At 40.8% G+C, this 19,398-nt stretch overlaps 1 protein-coding gene and 1 long non-coding RNA gene across 5 annotated transcripts in view; one reads left to right on the top strand and one right to left on the bottom strand.

Annotated features, from left to right (window-relative positions):
• LOC137324470 (uncharacterized) overlaps window positions 1–1,494 on the top strand; it is a 52,503-nt gene extending 51,009 nt beyond the window's left edge. Inside the window, exon 3 of the long non-coding RNA XR_010963622.1 lies at window positions 1,170–1,494. This is a non-coding gene — a long non-coding RNA (uncharacterized lncRNA). The remainder of the gene's footprint in view (window positions 1–1,169) is intronic.
• camkmt (calmodulin-lysine N-methyltransferase) overlaps window positions 1–19,398 on the bottom strand; it is a 261,921-nt gene that overhangs the window by 218,699 nt on the left and 23,824 nt on the right. The gene's annotated exons all lie outside the window — the stretch shown is intronic.

The raw sequence follows: 19,398 nt of genomic DNA, 5'->3' as shown, positions 1-19,398 counted from the left end.
GCTTCTCTCCCTCAGCCCATGCACGTATCCGATTCTCCCTCGGCCCACGCTCGTATCCGATTCTTCCTCGGTCCATGTGCAGAGACATCGAGTAAGGACAGGGCTGGGGTCAGCTGTGACACCCTTCGGGCAAATAGCCTACTGGCAATAATGGTTTAGGCTCGCACATGAAGAATGGTTACTTGAATGAGATACCAGCCAGTGCCTGTGGAACTGCATACCAACAGGAGTCAGCCTGCAGAAAAGGCAGCGTGAAAAATTGGAACCAAACATTGATTATCACTCAATAAACACAGTAAGTATATCCTTCAGTGTGTCTAATATCATGCATCAATTACGTAGAATTACACATAAATTACAACATGGAAACAGGCCGTTGGTCCCAACCAACCTGTGTTGCCGCTTATCCTCAACACAAGTAGTAACCCAAATCCCAATTCATAGAAGATCCAGGCTGATGATGGAAGCCAAAGGGAAAATAAATCATAATTAAAGATGGTTTTGGTCACTGGAGGCCAATCATTGCAGCCCCAGGACATCACTACAAGTTCCCCGGGGCAGCAGCATCCTCAGCCCAACCATCTTCAGCTATTTTATCAACGACCGTCCCTCCATCATAAAGTCAGGAGTGTGGCTGTTCACTGACGATTCCAGTGCTCAGCTCCATTCACAACTGCTCGGATAATGAACCAGTCTACAGCAGGTCCTGGACAACATCCAGACTTGGGCTGACAAGTGGCAGATAATATTCATACCACATAAGTGCCAGGCATTGACCATGTCCAACAAGAAAAGGCTCAACCATCTCCGCTGAGCTTCAATGGCACCATCAGTGAGTTCCCCACTATCATTATCGTATGGGTCACCACTGACTAAAAGCTTAACTGGACAAGCCGCATCAATAATGAGCAGGGCAGAGGCTGGGTATTCTGACGAGTGGCTCACCTCATGACCCCTCAAAGTTTCTCCACAACCTACAAAGCTCAAGTCAGGAACTTGATGGAACACTTAAACTTCCCCACAAAAACTCCCCCGAAGTTCAAAACCATCCAGGGCGAAGAAATCTACTGGAGCAGTGCTGCTGCCACAGGACACCGACGTACTGTGGCTGCAATATGTACTAGTACTTACAGGATTACTGTAGCAACTCACCAAGATTATTTCAACAGGCCTCCCCGCCCCATGACCTCTACCACCATTAAGGACGTCCAGCAAGACCATTGGAACACCATCACCTCCAAGTCACAAACCATCCTGACTTAGACTTGTACTGCCATCCCTTCATCATCGCTGAGTCAGTTACCTGGAATTCCCTAATGAACATCACTGTAGGAGCACCATTACCACAGGGACTGCAGCAGTTCATGATAAAGGCCACCATCTCTTTCTCAAGATAACAAATGCAACTTGCCAGCAATTGCCCACATCCCGAAAATAGACGTTATTAGTCTCAGTACAAACCATCTGAATCTTTCATCTAAATTGCTATCTTTTATTTATGCCCAACCATGCTTTATTCTGCAAATGAACTATCTCTGAACTTTTCATCAGATTACTGCACTGTAATCCTATATACTTTATATTATCTTGTTTTACTGCCTTGTATGTAATCACTTCCAAATATCATACTTTATTTAAACTGTCCTATAACAAAATAGGAATATTTTCTGAGAGTCAAGTCTCAACTTTTATTATGTGGCCCTGACACAGGTAACTGGCACTCACAAGTTGATTAATTTGTCTTTTCATTTACAAAGCAGAAGTCAGGAATGCATTGCCGATGATATGTTGTATTTTCATGCCACAAGTGTGAATAAAGGTGCAGTGGCTTATTCTGAGTGAATATTATTTTTAAATAACTAACTCTACGCTTTCAAATAATCGATCATATCATGTGGCAAGCTAGAATAGTAGTGGTACCTGGTTAGAAAGAGCTGTCAATCAAACTACTGCAGTTGTACCTGAAAGGTAATGCACCATTGCTCATTCTGAAACAAAAAGACATTAAACTCTCAATAACCTACAAAATTTCACACACTTACCATCCCACACAATACCTAATTCTTTTCAAGATTAGTTGAAAATGCTACAAGACAAGGGCAAAACACAAAAGACCATTCTCACCCACAGCAGAGTTCCATCCATTACAGCAGCAAGCAGGAGATGGAATTGATGATTTCACCGGCGCCCATGATTCCCATTTTCCCCCGCATAAGCAAAAATTCCAAATTATATGCCCAAACGTTGAATTCCAAGCCAGTCAGATGGGTGAAGTCAGTTTCAGAATGCGGATTGAACCTCGCTTGTCGGTTTCCCACCCAGGTTCAGAAAATTAAATATTTTTGGGTATGCTTTCTTCATGAAAAACGTGTTGCAGAGGCATGGTGTGGTGACTTCTAATAGTAACCTAATATAAGCTGAGACACAATTCTGGAATAGTGAAACGTATATCTGTTCCTACTTTCAGCATGATGGTTGTAAGGAGAAAAAATCATAAAGAAACATCTCATGTATTTTTGCCCCATATCAAACATTTTTTTTCTACATCGATTTTGGTCTCAGGCCAATGCTAGGAATTTCAAACCAGCAACCTAGAATGACCACTCTGCTGATTTTCCATCCTTCTCAAGGCAAGATCTTAGTTTCTCCTCAGCATTTCCTACTGATAGTACAGTCAAAATACATGGAATTACAGACACAACCCCATCTTACAATCAATGGCACAGCAACAGTGTGCAATATCAATACTCATTCCTATCTTTTCTCCCTCTAAAATTGTCACCCTTTTACATTAACTTACGTCCAATGCTGTTGTCTCCCAGCCATACACTCCTCTTTCTCACCTCAGTCGCAAACCTATTTGCCTACAGTGCACCACAGCATCGGTCTTTATTTATTTTTTTATTTTTTTTTATTCGTTCACGGGATGTGGGCATCGCTGGCAAGGCCGGCATTTATTGCCCATCCCTTAATTGCCCTTGAGAAGGTGGTGGTGAGCCGCCTTCTTGAACCGCTGCAGTCCGTGTGGTGACGGTTCTCCCACAGTGCTGTTAGGAAGGGAGTTCCAGGATTTTGACCCAGCGACAATGAAGGAACGGCGATATATTTCCAAGTCGGGATGGTGTGTGACTTGGAGGGGAACGTGCAGGTGGTGTTGTTCCCATGCGCCTGCTGCCCTTGTCCTTCTAGGTGGTAGAGGTCGCGGGTTTGGGAGGTGCTGTCGAAGAAGCCTTGGCGAGTTGCTGCAGTGCATCCTGTGGATGGTGCACACTGCAGCCACAGTGCGCCGGTGGTGAAGGGAGTGAATGTTTAGGGTGGTGGATGGGGTGCCAATCAAGTGGGCTGCTTTATCTTGGATGGTGTCGAGCTTCTTGAGTGTTGTTGGAGCTGCACTCATCCAGGCAAGTGGAGAGTATTCCATCACACTCCTGACTTGTGCCTTGTAGATGGTGGAAAGGCTTTGGGGAGTCACTCGCCGCAGAATACCCAGCCTCTGACCTGCTCTCGTAGCCACAGTATTTATATGGCTGGTCCAGTTAAGTTTCTGGTCAATGGTGACCCCCAGGATGTTGATGGTGGGGGATTCGGCGATGGTAATGCCGTTGAATGTCAAGGGGAGGTGGTTAGACTCTCTCTTGTTGGAGATGGTCATTGCCTGGCATTTGACTGGCGCGAATGTTACTTGCCACTTATGAGCCCAAGCCTGGATGTTGTCCAGGTCTTGCTGCATGCGGGCTCGGACTGCTTCATTATCTGAGGGGTTGCGAATGGAACTGAACACTGTGCAGTCATCAGCGAACATCCCCATTTCTGACCTTATGATGGAGGGAAGATCATTGATGAAGCAGCTGAAGATGGTTGGGCCTCGGACACTGCCTTGAGGAACTCCTGACTTGCCTACCCATCACTCCCTACATTGCAGTCACTCCTTTCTGGCACATTTTACTGTCTCTTTCAAGCCATCAGTTTCTTTCCATTTCTCCCATCAGTGTCCATTGTTCAATATCCTTCCCTACCTTGTTTCAGTCTCTCTCACTGCAACAATTATTTCCTCTCAGTTCCCCTCTCTTTCTCCTCACAACCATCATGCAGAAAGTAGGAACAGATATACGGTTCACTATTCCAGAATTGTGTCTCAGCTTATATTCGGTTACTGTTAGAAGTCACCACACCATGCCTCTGCAATACATGATTTTCATGAAGGTAGCATACCCAAAAATATTTAATTTTCTGCACCCGGGTGGGAAACGGACAAGCGAGGTTCAATCCGTATTCCGAAACTGCATCGTGCATCTGACTGGCTTGGAATTCAACATTTGGGCATATAATTTGGAATTTTTGCTGATGAGGGGGAAAACGGGAACCAGTGAAATCATCACTTCCATCTTCTACCTTGCTGCTGTAAGGGATGGAACTCTGCTGTGGAAGAGAATCCCTGACCTCACAAAACTATCATGAGAATTCCCATCCACAGGAGCATTCCATCTTCCATAACAGCATCGGTTTCAGACAGGAGTTGGATGCAGTGTTGAGCAGCAGAGCAAATTTGCTGTTTTCAGCTGAAAATGTAAACAAATGCACACTGACCTCAAAAAGCTGACTGTCCAGGCAACTGGCGTGTTTGAGAAATTTTGAGTGGGAAAAATACCTACCACACAGCTGCATAAAAATTTCACATATCCAGTGATACACTTGGTTGCAACCTTAGTGACAACAATGGAGCAGAAAGTGTGAACAAACTCATTAGTCAAATTGCCTGTTCAAGAGGTATTGCAAATATTTATTTTTGGAGATACTACATTATTCACCACCTTCTGTAGATCTGAGCATGTATAAAACATTACTGTACACAATAAAAACCTAACCTGGTCTGTTTTTCTCCCAACACATTCATTCATTTTTCTAAGTCTATTGATCCACAGCTACTACGGCTTGGACACAAATCATTTCATCAAAACGTATTACAGTCAAGTACTAAAAAGGTCAAGGAGCTTCTTTTGTGAAATAGAAAATAATAATATAAAACTAACACCCTCTATTTCACAGGTTTTAATACTATTAGTCTTAGAAACTGCACCTTGTAAATTTTTAGTATGTAATCTTTCAGACTTCCTCCAATAAGAACTTCTAATGGTAGGATCAATAAGTATGCATACTTGTCAATGAGTCACCAGCAAAACAAAGATTACTATCACTGGTGAACACAAGTAAAGCATTTTTTCCCTTCTATGTTTCTTTGCTGCCTCAAGGCACTCATCCACACTAAGGCATGGAGATCTGGTGGCAGAGAGGGTTGGGCAGAAGAAATCACCATCAAGCCTGAGCATATCCTCACTCAAAGTCCATACATGTGCACTTTCCAGCAGGGTTCATCAGATAGCAAATCAGCAGGAGAAACTTTGCTGCATTTTCCCTTTCTCAGCTAACCGAGCACAAATGTAATGCTCCAACTGCAGATAACTCAACACAGACTAGGGATTGAACCCGATACTTTCCTGGCCTGTGTGACTTAGCAGTACAATCTAACTAGCCACAAAGTCAATGTGGAAGCTCAAAGAAACAGGATTTTTTTTTTGCTTTTAACAAATCATAACAAATGTAATTTGGCATGTAGTGCTACACTCAATGGTTTGAATGAAATGTTAGCCTAGACTATATTTCCTTTTCAGACGCTGTGCATATTCAGTGTTTTCAACCATATTAAGCATTGCTTTCAAGTTTAATTATAAATACTGTAGAACAAGACATTCACTATCAAATCTATTGTTATATGCATTAAATATAGATTTCCAGCTGATTAACTGCACAGTATTTCTTTATAAACCTGGTAAAGTTCTGGAGGTTTTAGCCAATTCCCAGCACAAAATGCTGACCTAATATAGAATACATTCCCAGCACACAAAATTGAACAGAGCAGTTTATAAATGATAACAGACAATACATAGATGATGTGGTGATGGAGCACTTTGAAGTAAAGGAGGGGTCGGGCATGGGTTCAATTCCAGCACGCCACTTAGTTCCTAATCTCAGCTGTATCACCCTAGGGAATTGCAAAGCGGCAGCAGGGAACTTGCCCATGTGGGGAGGGGAATTAAAGGCAAGCAGAGGGAAAACTTAAGCACCCACCCACCCTGAACTGCTGACATATCCCTCCTAGTCACATTTAACACAGTAGCTTTGGAGGAGGTCTAGAAACAACTCTACAGACAATCATTTTTGGGCAAGGAAAATAGGTGAAAATTTTGGAGGGAGCAGAGAGAGAATTAACTAATTTACAACAACAGACACCAGGGAGTGATTTCCAGTCTATAGTCCAATTTCATGATTTAATTTTTACATCAATGGAACTTGTTGTTTAAACTGCTCCCTCAATCTCTACATTATTCTGTATCCTTTGCAAGGAGCCTTCTGCAGAATTCAGCACGTCTAAGGAAATCGAGGAAGTTGTTCACAGAAGGAAGACTGTTAGATTGTTTAGTTTCACATTGGAACAAGTATACTTCTGAATTTGTAGACAATTTTTAAAAAAATTCCCAACATATACCAGTAGTTGAGAGAAAAATTATATGGACATCTAATACTGTAAATCAAGTAATTTTTTTGCATAGATTTTATTTTCACAGATTTATGAATTGTTTTGTTGTTAAACCACTAAACTTATGTTTATTACAAAACTACATAAAAATTAAACCTATGCAAATTTTCCAGTAAGTGGTGACTCACAAATATTTAACCTTGCGACTATTACTTAATACACAGCATTTTGGTCTTGAGAACATGCAAGATAAGGCAAAAGCCTGTGCCAGAACACTAAGCTGCACCGGCGATTGCTTTATAGTTTGGAATCAATAATGCATTTTAAAAGAAATGCAATCTTCCCCAGTTAAATAATATATTCAGAACTGCTCCTGTCCCATTTACTAACATGGTAATTGTTTCTCCATTTTATACAAATCGTTAAGAATGAAAATTTAAAATTTAATTTATCCTGATTCCACTTACTCTGATCATAAGCAGAGTGGATCTGTTGTTATTTTAGTGTATCAGGGGTTTGTTTGCATGTTTGGTTATAGCAATACTGTAAGTAAGCAGTCACTTGGTTTGGGTCTGTCTGCCCATATCAGTTCGATCGAAACGCCAGTGCTTAATGGTCCTCCAGGCCAAAAACTAAAGCTGATCCAATAGTCTAACATTAACATAAAATAACACTTGATGATTATTGATGTGCACTCATTGTACCTTCAGATGCACAGTCCCCAAACCTCGGCTGCCAGCTTAGTCCATTATTTTCATTATTAAATCAAGTCATCTGTATGGGGCTTGTCTGTCCCAGTTACTCCTGTGGCAGACCCAGTATACTTAAATGAGTTTCTGATGAAAAAAGACAAATTACCTCCTAACTTGAGGCACTTTCCCACCCCCCCCCCACCCATCCCCCATTGCAGTTTGTTAAACTCATTGGAAATATCAGTGATGTACATATCACATTCAACAAGACAATCCATTAATTTGTACATTTGTTTTGTTTTTAATAGAAGGTTCATGAACTTGGATTTCTCAGTTAACAGCTACTATAGACCCAAGTCTACTGTATCTACAGAACAACAAAAAAAATTATGCCACAAGCTGAATTTCATTTTCATCCTGTCAAGTTGAATTTCTTCTATTTCAAAAGCAGTTCATTATATTCTATAATAGGCTGTCAAAGCACCACAATGCCAAATCCAGAACGTACACATACACAATCAGGCAATGAGCATTACACAGTTAGGATATCCATATTTCTACCAGTCCTCAGGCTATTTTTTAAATGCAGGGTTTCAATGTAGTCCTGTTACATTTCGCTTAACTGCTATAACCCATTTGGAAAATAAGTTATTGAATATCATTACTGTCAACACAAGATGAAAGTTTATTTCTTTTTTGCTTGGCTTTTGTAAACATAATAAAAAAGACAAGGTTTTTTTTTTGTTTTGCTTCTTGAGATTTTTTAATCTCCACTCTTCTGTTTAGTCACACTATATTCATTAAACGACGAATAAAAAAAAAAGTCTGTTCTTCCAAAATGAAAAGCACAGTAGGAAAGCTTTACTATAAATAAGTCTGAAGCTTGTTTCAACAGAAAGCCGCTTGTAATCCTGTCCGGAAATGTCTGAGTCCGAGCCATGAATATTACACCTCTTTCAATAAATGTTATGAAGCATAAAACTGGAAGATGCAGTTAAATGCCTTTTCCGATATTAGATCTTGAAGCAGTCAAATCATGCAAGATCAAGTGCATCTACCATGCCTTACTTTTAAGTTAGCTCAAACAAATTTTAAAAATATCAATTAATTAACACTGATATAAGGAAGAAACAAGGATAAGACTTAGGATGGTCAGTACTACTTTAGAGTATAGCATTTAAAAGAATGAACCATTTAAAGATTCAAAATTCATTTTTAAACAATCAGTTTCATCAAGAAAAAAGCCCCGTGGTTTAGTTAGTTGATTTATAAAGTTGTCTAATATTCCTGGCTGTCTTTCAGTAGCTAAGAGTATTTACAAACTCAACAGCAATGTTTCTTAAATAACACAAAAATCTAGGCTAACAAGACTACACACCTAAGCAATTGCGATTCTTTCCCTATCCCACAACAAAAATACTGCAGTAGCTTTGATTCCCTACACTCAAAAATAAATTTCCAGAACATTCTGCTGTAATTGAGCCTTGAGGTGTCATGTTTCAAGTACGTTTTCAAACATTCCTACTTTTTTCAGATGAATTGGCAGTGTTTGTAACAAGGGCATAATTAACACTAAGATCTTCAAAACTCAATGACTGAAAATAATTACTTCTGTTCTTCTTTCTTCAGTCACTCTGAGTCCCAGCCAAAGATTCAGAGATGACTGGACAAACATAAAGGATGTCAGGAACACTGCCCACTGACATACCATTCAAGGCACATGGAAGAGAGTTCAGGCTTGAATGCCTTAACCTGCTCACTGGTAAGATCAGCTATCAGAGAGACACAGCGTAAGTCAGCACTATTCACTGAGCCTGCTATGACCTTAAAATCATTGCTCCGGGGGCATGTTCATCCACCAATTAGTCTCTTCGCTCACTGGCAATTCTTTCTGCAGCGATGCTCAGGTCGCTTCATTCCACGGTGTTGATGAAGTGTGCGTGATGGTTTTTTCTCTTCATGACTGACTGCAAAAAGCTGACCTATTAGGAACTTAAATCTATTCATGCCACTTGAACGCACCTTCAGTTATTGCAAATTTTGACACTTTTTTTTCTCTCCAAAATGCTGTATAAGCTGTTGGGAGATTTTAAACAAGTGGGATTTTCAAACGCTGAATCATACACAGACTGCTGCCGAATTCAAAGTTAGCATTTGATAGCTTGCTGACAGTATTGTTCATGCATCAATCCTCTTGATTTATTTTTGTTCCAACTTTTCCACTTGAATGGTAAGAGGGTATTGTTAATTTTTTTTTGTATTCTCAGAATCATACAGCAATAAATGTGTGCATTTATAAGGCTTCCAGTTGTAGGCCATATGCCATAACACACATTTTTCCTTCTCATCGAGTTGAAATTAAGACCCTTGGGACCATCTCCGACTTATTCTTTCCGGGGACATCAAAACTATGACACTCTTTACCTCCCTCAGTCTTTCCTGGAGTCAACACGTTTTTAAAAGTCTAAATTTGGCACCCCGTAATCTCTATACCTTGACTTACCTCATTTCTCTCCTACTCCTTTCAACTTTGGTGTTGTCTTGCACAATAGGCCTGGGCCCTTCACCTCAGTTTCTCAATTTAAGAAAAAGGTTACTAGACTTTGACACCTAGTTTTTTTTAATCCATAATGATTACATTTTGCACCACATGTGAGAATCTGACTGACACACATCCTGTTAACAAGCACACAGGAAAAAGAATGCCTAGCTCCCAAGGGTTAGTTCCAACAAGGGCCAAATATACTGCAGCCATTGTGAAAAGACCGTGCCTGGTTCTACACTGGCCTAGTGAGGAAAGGCATCATGTTGTGTAGTGCTAAGACAGAGATGCAATCACTGACAGGGATGAAGTGAAGCAGCCCCCTCATTTTTGTAGCACAAGTTATTTTTCCTCCTTCCTCCCGCTGCAGATTGCGGAATTGACCCTGATGTCCCCTTCCCTGCAAATTCTTTATACATGGTTGCTCTGCGGCTAAGGATACAGACAAAAGGTCACAAAGGTTTAATTCCCAGTCTGTGCTGATTTAGTTGATCTCAGTCGGGGCAGTAGCAGGGCTGCTACAATTGGCATCCGTCCTGCTGAGCTGGGGCTAGGGGTGAGGTTGGAGAAATCAGACAGAGGTCCTGATTCCCATCCACTGACCTCTGCTGGATGGTGCATGTGTGGATGTTGTGGGAGGACAGGACCAGGCTCAACTGTGATGCTTTCTATTGTCAAATAACCAGCATACATTGTTTAGGCTCACACTGGCTATTTGGGCAAAGAATTGGAGACAGATGGAAAACGCAGTTTTGCCTTTTGACATTCAGGAGCGAGTTCCACTTTGTATTCCCATGGATTTTTTAATTAAAATTATCATCAGAAGGAATTTTGTGAGGGGCTTGGCCAAGCTATCCTTGACTTACATTTGGAATTGGGCCGAACAACAAATGATCCACGATAATTTGAGGACAGCACTTATATCCAAGAATTTAATCAGATTAATCATGACCCATTTATTTTAGAAAAGAAATGCATTAAGAATTTTATGGAAGAAAACAACAGCTAATTTGCATAGGAAAATAGTTGCTAGGGCGAAGACAAGATTGTTTCTAGCTTGGGGAATAATGGTAACCATATAAAAGTTTGCATTATTCATCAAAATTTTAGAACAACAGCATTTAATTACATTTGATGTTGTATGCTGCGCACACAGACTTGTACTTTGGTTTCAGGTAATGGAAATTTTTGATTTCAAGCCAGTAATTGCTATTCACCAGTCAAGCTGCAAAAACAAAGGGCGTTCTGTATTTAACCAGTGTTCAAACTGAAGGTGTAATCATTTCACACAGTAGCTTTTACTGGGCTAGTAATAGTATTCTTAAGCACCTTTTATATTACTATATATAATATAAAAACAGAAAATGTTGGAAAAGCTCAGCAAGTGAGGCAGCATCTGTGGAGAAAGAAACAGGAGTTAACGTTTCAGGTCGAAGACCTCTCATCAGAACTGGAAGATGTTAAAGAGTTAAAGTTTTTAAGCAGTCTCCACAGATGCTGCCTCACTTGCTGAGCTTTTCCAGCATTTTCTGTTTTTATTTCAGATTTCCAGCATCTGCAGTATTTTGCTTTTTATATTACTACTTGGATTTTGGGAGAAAAATGCTTCTCTCCTGAATTTACCCTGCAAGTCGCACTATGGAAATGTATTCCATTGGACAACCATGTGCAGAGCAGCCATAACATTAGCAATGTAATTCATAGAATCATATAGCACAGGAGGACATTCGGCCCATCATCCCTGTGCCGGCTCTTTGAAAGAGCCCTCCAATTAGTCCTACTCCCCTGCTCTTTCCACATCGCCCTGCGAATGTTTCCAAATGCAAATTGCATGATGTCATTGACCAATGATAAAAGAAAGACTTGCATTTATATAATGCCTTTCATGACCCCACACATCTCAAAACGCTTTACAGTCAATGAAGTAATTTTGATGTGTAGTCACTGCTGTAATGCAGCAAGCACAGCAGCCAATTTGCGAACAGCAAGGTCCCACAAACAGCAATGAGAAAAGGACCAGTTTATCTGTTTTAGATGTTGGTTGAGGGATAAATTTTGGCCAGGACACGAACAGAACTCCCCTGCTCTTCTTTGAATAGTGCCGTGGCATCTTTTACATCCACATGAGAGGGCAGACAAGGCTTCGGTTTAATGCCTCATCCAAAAGACAGCACCTCCGACAGTGCCGCATTCTCTCAGTATTGCACAGAAGTGCCAGCCTAGATTATGTGCTCAAGTCTCGAGTGTAAAATGTTCAAGGCTTCCTTCTGCAGCCATTTTGACTGGCATATGGCCTACCTAATTCTATGTGGAAGTTGCTGCTAATGCTCAGATAAGCTTTTCTTCTAATTTGAACTGCATAATTTTCTAATGAAATCTTTCTGTTTACTTGCCTCACAAGAGAGCCATGCATGTGATGATGTTATGACGCAAAGTCACAACGTCAACGAGGGGACGTGCTTAATCGCAACAAAGATTATGATGTTGTTGATACAGAGCTTTTTCTGGCCACAGTTAGACTATAGGAGATGTCAAGAACCAGGAAAAACAGGTGTTCCTCATTACTAGCCTGAAAAAAAAGTCAGCATTACATTGATCTGGCTGCCGGCTGTGGGAGACCTGGACTATGGGATCCAAAAGCCAAAGATTAGTCTCAAAGAAACTGTAGGCACAATTCATTTTATTGGTGTGCTATGCACGTTTGATGTCAAACATTAACAAAAAACAAAAAAAACTTCAAAAGAAGATGTGCATACAGTATATCAATGAGTTAACACAGGTCAGGTCTTCTTGATGCAGTGTCACATCAGGATTGAGATGATGTTCGAGCTTCCTTAAAATGTATGCGAATCAAAAAAAAGCCACAATAATCGCTCCCTTCACTCATGGATCCCTATCAGTCGTATTTCACAGATACAGCACACTTCCTATAGGAGTTATTAAAAAGCTGTAAGGGCTCCAATTAATACATTATAAAGAGATTGCATTTTGTATAATGTACCTTCTTCACCAATCAGAAAGTCACAAGCAATCAGAAGTTTCAGTACCTCTCGTGGCTCCTTTGTATAACACAGAGCCACTCAGAGACTGTTTGGCTTGCGCAATATACTCAATTTACTTTAGGTTTGCTTCTGATAGCAATAGTGTCAGAGACAACATTGCAAACAAGTGGCACTGGGTTCCAACAAAACCTAGGCTGACACTCCAGTACAGTACTGAGGGAGTGCTGCATTGTCAGAGATGCCATCTTTCAGATGTAAACTATTTTGAAGAAGAGCAGGGGAGTTGTCCCCAGTGTCCTGACCAATATTTATCCCTCAACCAACATAACTAAGATGATTGTCTGGTCATTACCACATTGCTGTCTGTGGGACCTTGCTGTGCGCAAATTGGTTGCCACGTTTCTTACATTACAACAATGACTACACTTCAAAAGTGCTTCATTGGCTGTAAAGCGCTTTGGGACACTCTAAGGTTGTGAAAGGCACTCTTTAAATGCAATTCTTTCTTTTTTTTTTAAATAAGAGGTGGATTTGAACCGATGGTGCGGGTGCCAGTAGCAGAAATTAAACAGCTGCTGATGGTGACATAAAAGGTAGAACCATCATTTTAAATCTTACTATGCATAGCAGTGTGCAACAGATTCTACCGCTGTTTCTAGGTGTTCCACTTAACAATAGAATTGGTCACCATTATTATCCCTTTCCTCCCCCAAATAAAAGCAAAATCAAAAATCTTTCCACTTTAGAATTACCCCCTCCCACAAATAAGATCAAAGAGAATAATCCTGAACTGATTTTACTAACTCATTGAACATAATGCACAGTTGAGTATTTTATACATCATAAATAAAACATTTAAAAAGACAACTTCCTTGCAGTCCCTTAATTATTTTTAAATTACATGGTCAGGAAGGTAATATCCTTAGTTCCACTGACAGTTTGTCAATGGTATCCAGGTGCCTTTTATTTTCACTTGTGTTCACTATTAAATTTAATTTGCAGACTTCATTTCCTTTCCTAATCTCATGTCACCTCATCCAGTTAGTTAATTCCCCCCTGATACACTTACAAATGCTGCTTCCCCCACCCACCCACAGCTTTCTTTACTGGTCATTTACTTTTCACAGTGTAACGAAACTTATTTGGATGAATAATCTTGCCTGTAAATCCTGCCCAGGATAAGTGTTCTTATTTGTGCAGCATCTTTGTCCCTTGAATTGAAGCATTATCGATCAGGGTAAGCAATAAACAAAAACACCTCAGGGGCCTGGGAGGAGCAATATAACCAATTACATTTAATTAAATCAAAAGATGGGAACCCTAGGGCTGAATGAGCTGTAGAACAAATTTGCATTAACACCTTCACAACCAAACAAGCACTTCTTGGTTTAGTCCAAGGGTGCAATTGTTGACGACTATGCTTTACACAGGAGGGAGGCTATTAACTAAATTCTTAAATCATTGTTTATGTACTGATGGGAGGGGGCTGTGGGGCAACCTTCACTTTATCTCATGTGGAAATTACTCAGTTTAAAACAAAGAAAATCAGTAAACAAATATCATCCTCCACAATCTGCAAAACAAAGAAAAGAACAAAATAGCTTGATACTTCTGGTAATCGATCCATTATTTAACAAGAAATATATCCCAAAATTGTTTGAATGAAGGGAGGATGTTTGCCTCAGGACATAAACACCAATCATTCTTTGCACTATATACAACACTTGAAAAATATCTGCTTTATAAAAAACAGCAATTAGATCCTGAAAAAAAAGTATATAATAAATCAGTTCCTACCTTTAGGAGAGATTACACAAATTGGGGTTGTATTCTCTAGAGTTTAGAAGGTTAAGGGGTGATTTGATCGAAGTTTATAAGATATTAAGGGGAACGGATAGGGTGGATAGAGAGAAACTATTTCCGCTGGTTGGGGATTCTAGGAGTAGGGGGGCACAGTCTAAAAATTAGAGCCAGACCTTTCAGCAGTGAGATTAGAAAACATTTCTACACACAAAGGGTGGTAGAAGTTTGGAACTCTCTTCCGCAAACGGCAATTGATACAAGCTCAATTGCTAAATTTAAATGTGAGATAGATAGCTTTTTGGCAACCAAAGGTATTAAGGCATATGGGCCAAAAGTAGGTATATGGAGCTAGATCACAGATCAGCCATGATCTTATCAAATGGCGGAGCAGGCACGAGGGGCTGAATGGCCTACTCCTGTTCCTATGTTTCTATGTTTAGACTGGTTATACCACACAGTTTGTGTCAATATGATGGTTTTTCAGTTTTGCATCAATATGAACTTTGACACCAAGCCACATAGGAGATATTAGGACAGGTGACCAAAAGCTTAGTCAAAGAGGAGGGTTTTAAGGAGCGTCTTCAAGGAGAGAGAGATAGAGAGGCGCAGAGGTTTAGGGAGGGAATTCCAGAGCTTAGGGCATAGGCAGCTGAAGGCACGGCCGCCAATGGTGGAGCGAAGGAAATCGGGGATGCACAGGTGCCAGAATTGGAGGAACGCAGAATTCTTGGAGGGTTGTAGGGCTGGTTAAGGTTACAGACTTCGGGAGGGGCGAAGCTATGGAGGGATTTGAACACAAGGATGAGAATTTTAAACTTGCTGGACCGGGAACCAATGTAGGTCGGCGAGCACAGGGTGATGGGTGAACGGGACTTGGTGCAAGTTAGGATATGGGCAGCAGAGTTTTGGATGAGCTCAAGTTTACGGAGGGTAGAAGGAGGGAGTCCAGCCAGGAAAGCACTGGAATAGTTGAGTCTGGAGGTAACAAAAACATGGAGAATTTAACAAAAGAACAATTAATATTCTCTTTATATAAAATAAAGAGAAAATGGTGAATAAGTCATACTAAAGATTAAAACAATCCAGCACCTTCATGGGGGTAGCTACTCTATTTAAGTTACAACCCTAGTCTCCAGAGACTAACTACAAAATATTGAATAACACTTTAGACTGTAAAGTAGCTATACTTTTAAAAGCTCCTCCTCATACTGGTAATGGGGCACTCAGTATGAGGCGAGCTGGATGAGGTTTTGCATGACGATGCCAATTGCATTTATAATTCCCCACAGTTAAAGGAACACTCGGTGAGATTTTTCCTTACAAATCAACCTCCTATGGTAGTTACAAATTCAGCATTAATAGGTATTTAAGCCTCCTGCAGGTCACCAGGTCACTGACTACTAAATTAGTAAATTCCACAATGGAAAAAGGTGGCAGGCTGGCTAGATGCCTTTACTTCAGATGCTAAGCAACAACCTTTATATTTCATTTTACAATAAACAATGTTAGCTATTAAGCTGGCCATTGTCCAGGACAACAGTCACACAGCCTGGCTCACAGGTTTAAGAAGTCATGTCTCTTTTACTTGCTGATATTATGGTGCAGTGTGTTGGAGTATCATTGCAGGGTGCCAAGGACTGGTGTGTTGCATTTTTGATCCCCATTCTGATTCAACGGTGCAGAGAAAGAAAGCAAACAAGAAAGACTTGCATTTATATAGCGCCTTTCACGACCTCAGGACGTTCCAAAGTGCTTTACAACCAATGAAGTACTTTTATTTTTTGAAGCGTAGTCACTGTTGTAATGCAGGAAACATGGCGGCCAATTTGCGCACATCGAGCTCCCACAAACCGCAATGTGATAATGACCAGATAATCTGGGTTTTTTTTTTAAAGTGGTGTTGGTTGAGGGATAAATGTTGGCTAGGACACCGGGGAGGATTCTCCTGCTCTTCTTCGAAATAGTGCCATGGAATCTTTTATGTCCACCTGAGGGGCCAGACGGGGCCTCGGTTTAACGTCTTATCCGAAAGACAGCACCTGCGACAGCGCTCTCTCAGACATGACAGTGTTACCCACTGAGCCACAGCTGAGAAAGTTTTCACCAAACCGTCCTGCAGTGTTAGCCATGGCTCAGTGGTAGCATTGTTGCCTCAGAGTCAGATAGTTGCGGGTTCAAGTCCCACTCCAGAGACTTGAGCACAAAATCTAGGCTGACACTCCAGTGCAGTACTGAGGGAGTGCTGCACTGTTGGAGATGCCGCCTTTTGGATGAGACTCCTCTCTCAGGTGGACGTAAAGGATCCAACAGCACTATTCCGAAAAGCAGGGGAGTTCTCCCCAGTGTCCTGGCCAATATTTATCTCTCAACCAACATCACTAAAACAGATTATGTGGTCATTGCTGTTTGTGGGATCTTGCTGTGCACAAATGGGCTACCATGTTTCCTACATTACAATAATGACTGCACTTCAGAAAGTACTTAATTGGCTGTACAGCACTTTGGGACATCCTGAGGTCATGAAAGGAGCTATATAAATGCAAGTTCTTTCTTTTTCTTCAGGGCTATCAGATGGCTAGCCTACATTAGCTTTGCAGTAGCCTGGGAGAGTTTTTTTTCCCCCATTCTCTCACCTTATCCCTTCCTCTCCTGAAGGTTCTTACAGGCCACAGTCCCACAGGCAGCATCAGCCCTCTAGTATCTCAGTCAAATAATTCAGTGACACCCCCCCTCCCCCCCTTTATATTACAGTGCCAGGAAAAAAGGGCAAGGAGATTTAAATTGAAAAATAAGTATACCCTGATAAAAAAAAATTAACAAAACCAATCAAACTCCAGCATTGCCAATACATGCAAACTCCCAAGGGAATCCAGGCACACCATCCAAGCAGCACCAAACCTAAGTGTCACTCTTGGCTCAGGTCACAGATTCAAGTTCCACTCGAGACTTGAGCACGTAATCTAGGCTAAAACGTCAGTTCAGGACTGAGAAAGTGCTACACTCTCGGAGGTGCTGTCTTTCGGATGAAATGTTAAACAAAGACCCTATCTGTCTGTCCAGGTGGATGAGAAAGTTCCCATGGCACTATTCAAAGTAGAGCAGAGGAGCGTTCCTGGTGCACTGGTCAACATTTATCCCTTCAACACCACCACTGAAACAGATTATTTGATCATTTATTTCATTGCTGTTTGTGGGACCTTGCTGTCTACAAATTGTCTGCCTTGTTTTCCTACATTACAATTGTGACTGCACTTCAAAACGTAATTCATTGCCTGTGAAATGCTTTGGGACATCCTGAGGATGTATGCAAATTCTTTCCATCAAAGCTACTCAAGCTCAAGTTTGTTTATGACATCATTTAAACTCTTTGATCAGATTACTCACAGGCATTCATTATTCCCAATATAGAACAAAACATACCACATTAAATGAAATGAAACAAAACTGTTTTCAAAGGAGACTCAGTGGTGCAGTGGCTTTTCATGACACACTCATTCTCATTTCTTACCCTGCTACCTTCCTTCCAGCCTGACCCCTTCTTCCAGGTATCTCTTATGGCTCCTGGTGTATATGATCCCCATGACCTTTTGTAGAACTGCCTCTCATGCCTGCTTCACCCTCTGCCCCCTGGTGGCTTATTCCTTCACTTTGTAGAGAACACACTGCTGCACCCTCATGCCAAAGACTTTGCTCTGGAGATCGTGATCTGAAAATCTTAGTTTGCGCCTTCAGTGCTATTCCTCCATTTTTCACAAAAGCTGCTTCCTCTGCAGCTGGACTGACCCCACATGTGCTATTTATATTGGTTAAGTCACTATTTAACTAGTTGAGCAACATTCTTACAGGTGTTTACTGATTGGACATTAGTTGTGCTTTACTTTTAATACACTTAATCTTCCAGAAAGCACATACAATAAAGTTGTCCATTATCATAAAAGTGCATGAAAACGCAAACATTCAAGGAATTTTAGTCATCTGCTCAATATACTGCTTTGACAAAGGAAAGAAAACTAGCAGCTGCCAAATCTTTCTAATCCACAATTCAACAACAATTACCAGAATGCTTAAGATTTTAAACCAAATAGTCGTAAGCATTTTAACCAAGCATTTATTTTTTTATTTTTAAATGGAAGAACCACATAAAGCATTCAATTGTTTAAGTGCTCAAAATCATGACCCCATCAACCTTGATTCATACTCCACTCTTAGGTGCAGGGCATTTATAGCAAACTCAAGTTCCAATATCTCACCAAAGATTTTGAAATGTTCCTAACAGTCAATTGAAACTACCCCCCCCCCCACCTCCTATTAGATACATAGGTTATTAACAAACGCAGGAAGTCTGGACCACATTTTGGCAGAATGAAACATTTCTAGGCTAATGTCACACCAGCATGAAACTGAGATATTCATCAAACTATTGCAGCATCTGTATGGGACAATAAACCTATTCTAAAACTAGTTTATCCCTTCCACTTGAACTGATTCTTAAGAGAATTTTGAGCAAGTAGTAGCCTCACACTGATCCAACCATGTAGCTCCTCATGGCTGATTTCACGTGCACTACAATCTTTAGGTCTCTTTCATCATCATCCTTAGCAACTTCATCACCATTCATGGAGCACTTATCTTGCCTATTTGTCTTCCCATGTGCAGTACTTTATACTTGTGTGTATTGAATTTCATTCCACATTGCCAGCCTGCTTACGTATTTTATCCAACTCATTTTGTAGTTCCCAGGTTGCTTCCTCAGATTCAACTGCCCCTCCTAGTTTGGTATCTGCAAATCTGATCAGTATGTATTGGATTCTGGATCCAAGCCAT

This window comes from Heptranchias perlo, chromosome 8 (genome assembly GCF_035084215.1).
Source record: "Heptranchias perlo isolate sHepPer1 chromosome 8, sHepPer1.hap1, whole genome shotgun sequence".
In the NCBI taxonomy this organism is placed as follows: domain Eukaryota; kingdom Metazoa; phylum Chordata; class Chondrichthyes; order Hexanchiformes; family Hexanchidae; genus Heptranchias; species Heptranchias perlo.
The sequence above is the reverse complement of the archived record's forward strand: the minus strand, read 5'-3'. Positions and strand labels throughout refer to the sequence as shown.